The 7,890-nt window shown below is 41.6% G+C and overlaps 1 protein-coding gene across 36 annotated transcripts in view; it reads left to right on the top strand.

Moving 5' to 3' along the window:
• The first annotated feature begins 350 nt into the window (after nucleotides 1–350).
• Nucleotides 351–7,890, top strand: part of ATXN1 (ataxin 1) — a 314,572-nt gene continuing 307,032 nt past the window's right edge. For 11 of the 36 annotated variants that reach the window (XM_084850254.1, XM_084850216.1, XM_084850229.1 and 8 more), the window contains exon 1: nucleotides 677–1,710. The gene's annotated coding sequence lies outside the window, so the exon portion shown is untranslated. The other 25 variants (XM_084850226.1, XM_084850224.1, XM_084850225.1 and 22 more) reach the window with 9 other exon arrangements.

Genomic DNA, 7,890 nt, shown 5'->3' with positions numbered 1-7,890 from the left:
CCTTAGGGCTCAGTCCTATGCATTTTTAGACAGAAAAGAGGCCTGCAACTCCCAGCATGCTGAGAGGCTTTTTTCTGTCTAAACATGCATAGGATCGGATCCTTAAAGAATATTTTCCTCACATCTGTGAATGCTACCAAAATCATACAGAAAGCATAATAATGGGGGGGGGGGGAGAAAAGTCTCACAGGTATCTCGTAATAAAAACAGAACATCCACATTCCTTCCTGGAAGCTGCGAAGGAACTCTGGAAAGGGTTAAAGCTGGCTAGGCTCTGTTGTGCGTATGCAATAATCTGTGTGGCTCTCTTGGCCGCCTGACAAAGTGTTGCCTCCTTCTCCTCCCTCCCCCCTCCCTTTTGCATGAAGTAGGATCCTTGAGCTGATGCAGAGGCAGCCAACTGCTCCATATTTGGCTTCTATTACACATTTACATACTGGAGAAGAGAGGAGCGAGCTTCTATACCGCAGACATCATTTCCACTACCGTTGGTGAGGAGACATTCGTATCACAGCGAGGGGGAAGAGCAATAAAAAACATTTTTTAAAAAAAGCCAAGCAGTCCTTGCGATCGGCTGGCAAGACCTTGTGAGTCTTTCCCCCCTTTTACGCTCCCCCCCCCTACCCCGACACTTTATACAGAGTAAGTGGCTTAAAAAAAAAAAATCCTTCTCTGCTTTCGCTTCGCTTTCTCTCTCCACACTGCCCCCACCCCCCGAAAACCTCCAGCGATTTCCAGCTGGAAAAACACACACAGGGCCGCTGGAGGGAGGGGGGAGGGTAATGCGATGTCCCGTCATCTCAAGGGTTTGACGTCTCCCTTACTAGAACCCAACCCTGCATCTTTGCTCCCCCCTCCCCCCATCCTGAGTTGAGGAGGCTGGAGGTGCGGGAGGAAGGGGAAAGCGGGCCAGGAAATGTGTGTGTTTTGCCATGGGGGCGGTGCTGGCTGGAATTCTGTGCGCTCTGTGTGTGTGCATGCGAGAAATGTCCTCCTTACGCAAGCAAATAAACATAAAGACCGGGAGGTTGTAAGTGTCTTCCCACCGCCCCCACTCCGCGCGCGCGCGCGCTCCCGCCCGTGTATGTGGCTTGTTTGCTCGCTGTCCTTCCCCCCAGACGAGCGGGAGCGCCCCCGGTGCGAGCCTGCGTGCATTGGTGCTCGGAAGGCTGGCTGGCGCTGCCTGCGCGCCTGCCCTCTCCTTGGCGATATCGCGCGGCTGCGCCCTGGGAAGGAGGCTGGCGAAAAACTCGGGCGACGATGAGCGCGCGGAGTTCGCCCGGGCCCCGGGTTTTTGTGTGTCCCGAAGCAACGCCCTCCGCCGGTTGCGCCGCCGCCGTCTGGCTTGAGCTGCGTCCCTCTTGCCGCCGCCGCCGCCGCTCCTGAAGGCCGGCTCGACTGCCGTGGGCGAGCGGCGCGGCGCGCGCCCTGCCTCCCCTCCGTCCCTCCCTCCGCTTCGTAGTAGGGAGGGCCAGCCTTCGCTGCACTGTGTAGTACGGGGCTGGGTGGTTGCCGGAGGGGTGAATGAAGCGAGGAGGCGGCGGCGGAGGAGGAGGCGGCGGCGCTGGGACTGGGATGTGCCCGGCAGCAGCAGCAGCTCCACCACTATGCTCCTACATTCAGGGCCCAGGTCGGCTGGAGACTCCTGCGGACTCCCCAGCAAGGAGTCAGTGAGTGAGTGACGGCCACTGCTGAGCACCAGGACAGGAGGTAGGGGATCCGTGGGAGCGGGAGGCCTGCGTTCCCCCTTCAGCTTGACACCGTCCTCCAAGCCAGCTTCTGCTTTTTTTACCTTCCTCCAATCTTTGTCAGCGAGCAGATATGCACAGTCCAGTTTCTCCAAGGGACTGACAACATTCTTTTGGTTTTCAGGGGCTGATGGGCATGTTTCCACATATTACAGGATTCCCCATCTCTCTCCCCCCGCCCCATTTTTCTTCTTTTAATGGGGAGCGGGAAGACAGGAGAATTCTGAGACTGCAACTGTTTTTTAAATTGTTACATGCCTCCAATCTCCCCTCTCTCGTTCAGAATTATTTTTCAAAGTTACCTTATTTTAATTTGCCCGAGCTTTAATAATCTGTATACACAAGATAATTGTGTATCTCCCAAGAACGTTAGAAACAATTAAGGTTTTTTAAACATATGTTGGCGTGTCTGAAATACTATATTAATAATACAGCAACGTAATGTTAAAAACGCAGTATTGGAGGTGTTTGGAATTTTGTACAAAGAGCAGGCACGGTGATTAGAAAGCAATGATAGAAAAGAGAGCAAATTGAAAGCTTGTTATATAATGCCACACTATGTGGATAACAAGAACATGCTATTTTTATTTTGTTTACCGTATGGTATGCAATAGGGACTCCTCCAAAATAATATTTCTTCTCGGTTATCCTGGAACCCCATTACAGTTAGAGGAAAGAGAAAACCCACAAGGTGGCATATTATGCATAATATTGCTTTGTACAATTTTAAGCTTATATGCATGCACACACACACTTATGCAGATGTATGCCTTGAGTTTGTGGCTCCCTTTTTCTTCCATAAATATGGATAAGAAACATGACATGATGCAGTTGATTAAATATTCAGTAATTCCTGTTATATTTTATGCAACTAATATATGTTTGAATGTAGCCAATTACTTTGCTGACATTTTAGGCAGTTCATTTCAGTTTCTGATGAAACCCTTAACAGCAAATTCAGATTTCATCTCTGAATGTGGAGTTGTTTGGCTGGCTGGTGGGGACAGCCTAGTTTTATTGCTCTCAGGAGTAGGGCTTATGAATGAGGAAGAGATAATTGAAAGAGGGAGAAAGACTATATTGCTAGAGTTATGGGTTATTTTTATCTATTCTTTTTTTAAAAAACAGTATTTTACAGGTCATAGTTCTGTTGAATAGGTGGCTTTAATCTCATCACTTTTGTATGTCAGACAAAATACTGATAGGTTTTCCACAGCTGTGTGTGTGTGTGAGATCATGTAGAGACATGTCAGTGGTGTAGGTTTTCAGTGCACTCACTCTAGCCCTGATCAGTCATGTAATTAGATCGGGCTGCCATGGTAACAGACAGTATTCATCGTCCATTCAGGTGCATTTTTCTTGTGACTGGGATGCCTCAAATTGTGTCTGTACTGCAGGGATGGGCAACTTGTTAAGCTGTGTTTATTGTTTATTGTGTGCTGCAGCTTGTTTGCATTTCATTTACATAATTTGCATGTAATTTGAAATGGAAGATATCAGTGGCCCCTGTACATAACAGCACTTCTGTGATATCAGTAGTAGACTTTCTACTCTACTAGAAGTTGCAGTTAAGATTTTTTTGTAGCTGATTAATAATTATTTGAGATTTTTGTTTACAGTGCTTTAGCAGTGGTTACTGTGCCAAAAATAAAAAGTAGGTTAAGCTTGTTGCGCCACATTTACTTATTTTTAGTTCTTTTCAGAGACTGGTAAAATTCTGGATGGAGACCCACCTCCCACTAGCTTTGTGGGTCAGTTGGTTCCCTTTGCAGCTGTAGATACATTAGCTAAATTATTTGTTAAGAGCAGATACCACTCCGATGTTGTCTTTAAGAAGTTTCCTTTTAACTCCAGCCACACTTCCTCTGCAGTTGCCATCTATTTTTCATAATTGGCATTTTACTTTGAAGAAGCCCTTTGTGGCATTTTTGGAGGCATGGGAAGGCCTTCCTTGCTACTTACATCTTCTATTCAGTGGGGCTGCTCAAGCATGCATTGAATGACAACAACTCAAAATGTGACAACAGCTCTTTAATAGCATGACATTTGAAAAGAATAAAAATAGGATTTTTATTTGACTTTAATTTTTTTCTAGTATTGAATTAAATTCTAATTGTGTTTTCAAGTTTTTCTTCCTTATCTTGGTTCCCCTCCTCCAATACAACATGAGATTGTTAGGATTTTAACGAGATTGGACCAAGGATAGGAACTTGATGCCCTACAGATGTTTTACACTACAACTCCCATCAGCCCCAGCCAGCCTCTCCAGTGTTCAGGTATTATGAGAGCAGTAGTCCAAAAAATCTGGAGGGAACCAGGTTGCGTACCCCTAACAAAAGTGTCCCAGGAGGTGCCTGTGGGCCATTAATCTCTCATTTGGGATCTTTTGTATTAATAGCCCATAGCTTGTGTGTGGTGTTGTATTTTACTCATTACTCATCTTTGCATTACAACTGTGCCTAAAATGTTCAAAGCATCCCATTACTGTTGGAATTTAAGGGTTCCCGTCCTCAAATGTTGCAAAGGGATAAGCTTCCTGGAATAAGTCTTCTGGCCATGCTGTTTGATGAATGGCTGCTACATCCCAGTTTCTAAAATTTGTACCATTTTTTACAATAATGTGCAGGCTTGTAAGTAACTAGTGCTTTCTTATCTTTGGTTCCTGATCACTAAAAATTTAAGGAAGTTAATCCTGAATCATATAATGTTGGTAGATTTCCCCCCAGAAATAGATTATCTCTATATAGTAAAACTTGCATACAAATAACATGGGTGTGTGTTATTAGTCAGCCAGCAAATGTTTGTAGCTTTTAAAACCTTCAGAGTTGGTATCAAAAAGTTCTATACAATCTGGTGCTTTTGGTTGTGTATTTAACCTTTTGAAGACAGGAATTGCATGTGAAGCTTCAAAAGTATTCAAAATTTGACGAGACTGATGTATTAGTTTGTAAATTTGCAAAAATTATGCACGTATTTAATCTTAACTGTATCAAGTAGTGCAATTCAAAATGATAGAACTTAATTATCAAGGTTAAAGTTAAATGCATTGTGGCGTAAATGAGTTCTTGTTTTATTCCGGATATTTGTAATCTTAGAAAAAGGTTTAGACAAAATAAAACCAATGGAACTTAAAAAATATGTTTTCATTAATGGTTCAGGTAGTCAGTAGTTTTATTTTTCATTCAGTTTCACTATTTTCATTCGAAGTGAGGGAACAGTAAAGGCCTCTTACTGTTAAGTTAATACATTTTTAATGTAAAATAAGAGCACTTTGATATTGCAAATAGCTTATATTGCCATTTCCAGCATATATTTAACAGACATATTTTACCAGATTCAAAAGTTGGATTACCATGTTATTAAACAGCATTGAGATTTGAAATGTTTATAGTATGTGTGATACTTATTTTATTTTTTTCAGTATTTTAGATCATGCATTGCAGGTATGTTCATAGTCTGTCCTGTAGTATAACTGAACTGGCAGGCTTCTCTCCATCTGCCAAGACTCAGCTTCTCTTGCCTTGATGGGTTTTGGGAGCAGTTTCTCACAAATTGAGAAGGCTAAGCTCTATCATGCCAGCCTGGACAGTGCTCTTACGGCAGGCTGTAGTTAGTTTCCAGTCTTCAGCTTTTGTTTTGGGTCAGTGTGTCCAGGCCACTTGTCTGAAAACAGAAGGCAGATAGGAACAGGATGGGGAAAGTGAAATAGCAACATAAAAGTGCTTGTATAGAATGAGAGTCTGTGAATTGCATCATGGCCTTGGTACATATTGTTATATGTTGATTTGTTTATAATGTGAGGTTTTATGTGCTTCCAGAAATGGTTTAGATGAGTGATTGAGATGTCTGAAGAACCAATTACATGTTTTTCCCCAGGACGTCATTATGTAAAAACTTAGCAAAGGGGCTTTTATTTTAAAGGATATTTTATAAAAAGCTTCCCCGCTTATTTATGACTTATTAAATCATATCAAATGTTCTTTATTTTAGTATTTTACAGTACAATAAGCTATCTCGTGCAATATAACACATGATCTAACTCTTTGCTCTCTGACAGCCAGAGGCAATACTTACTTACATTGACGTCTGGGGGAGCAAAAACAGGCTTTTCTTTTCTTTTCTTTTCTTTTCTTTTCTTTTCTTTTCCTTTGCTGCATAATAGTAAATGTTGTCTGAAATGTTTACTGGTTTCAGGCACAATTTGGTAAGAGATGTTTCTGTGAGAGATGCACTGAGAAAATCCTTGAGCTCCTAGCTGACCCTAGCAACTGTTAAATGTTTAACTCTTTAGGTACAATTTATGCATTTAGTTCAGATAATAGGTTTAAGGTGCAATCCTATGCGAGTTTAGACAGAAAAAAGGCCTGCAGTTCCCAGATTCCCTCTAGCCATCCATTCTGGCTGGGGCAAGCTGGAAACTGTAGGCCTCTTTTCTGCCTAAACATGCATAGGATTGCACTCTTAGAGTCCAATCCTATACCCAGTTACCTGGGAGTAAGCCCATTGAAGTGGTACTTACTTCTGAGTAGATATTTATGGGATTTTGCTGTAAATTGGGCCTTTTATTGGGGACCGATGTAACAAGACAAACATAAATCATAAATAAACTCTATCACCAAATGATGACAATTGGGGAGTAGACGGAAAGTATTTCATACTTCCCAAAGGAAACTGTCTTGTGAAATTTACTGGAAAAAAGTGAAACTCCAAACCTTTTCCAGTTACTTAAGGTGTAGCTTTGAGGCTACCTTTACCTAAATGTTAAAATATTCATTTTTCAGTATTATAATTTATTCCTTGAGATGCAATTACTTGTAAATACAGCACATCATATCAAAACTGCATTAATATATCTGGAATATGACATGGAAAATTTTCATTCAGAATTCATGTTTTGTTTAAGAGAAGAACGAGATTGTAATTAAGGTCTGTATAGGTTTTTAAAAACAGAGTGCAGCAGACCAAATTGTCTATTGGCATTTAAAGTAAATCTCTGTGTTTTTTTTATAATGTATCTAAATTAATGAAAGGTGGATGAATGTTTAATGATCCATTGGATTTTTCTAGCATGATTGTATTGAGAATACCAATAATTATCGGCACAGTCCACCAGTGAAGTTTTCTTGCACCAGCTTTATTTAAATGGGGCTTGTGCAGGAGATCTTCCTGGTAGATTGTGCTCAGTGTGATTAATCCCTCTGCTTAATTTGACTTAAAGTTAAGCAGGGGTGTAAAGGTTGGAGGGGTGTGTGTGTATGTATATATGTGTGTACACAGACCCATACACTATTTCAAGGGTGAAAAGTTTAGCTTTCAAGCTTATGTGATCTGGAAGAATCATTGTGTGTATGTGTGTGCGTTCCAAAATAGTGTCGTGTCCCCCCCCCCCCCCGAGGAACAATGTAATATGTTTACATTACTGAGAGTTTGTACTGTGAATGTTGGGTGTAATGTGTCAGGAATAACATGGTAAATTGTAGATATGGGGAGAGAGATGATAAAGCTGGGCAGCTGGTCCTTGGACTCCTCTTGCGAAACACATTTTCCTGTTGTATTGTATTTTAAGCTAGAGTTTTAAAAACTACAACTTTAGCTGAAAGCTTGGCAAATAGTGCATCCCCCCAAAGAAGCAAATGCATTTTAATTGATTATGGTATTTTATTATTGATTGCTCTGTTGTTAGGGGTTCTAAATATATTTTCAGATAAGGTGGATTATGAATTTAAAAAATATTTATGTGTATATAGTTGTATTATAATTGGAAGGCTCCTCCTGCATTCTTTTTTTGTAAGGCAAGACGTCTTGGCCCTATAGGCATAGCTACTATACCAACTGCTGGCCCTGCAGTTAGACTCTTTGTCATTCACAACCCCATCATAAATGGTCACTTACAGTAATGGGCATTAAGCAGACAGATGTTTATCAATATAATGAATGTTATGGTGGCCAAAATCCTTTAAGAGAATGTGTAGGTGAATTGTCCCTACTATTCCATCTGCTGTGCCTCCTCTCTGCCCAAGTATGCACTGTACAACACGTTTGCATGGCATGACTGTTCCTGGAGAATATGGATGCACCTCTGCTCCTGTGTTGCATTTTGACTTGCAGATCATTTTGATTTGTATTGCATTATATCTTCAGG

Source organism: Heloderma suspectum, chromosome 4 (assembly GCF_057233095.1).
Source record: "Heloderma suspectum isolate Gila_16-S chromosome 4, 16-S_ref, whole genome shotgun sequence".
In the NCBI taxonomy this organism is placed as follows: Eukaryota; Metazoa; Chordata; class Lepidosauria; order Squamata; family Helodermatidae; genus Heloderma; species Heloderma suspectum.
This window is presented reverse-complemented; position numbering and strand designations above follow the sequence as displayed.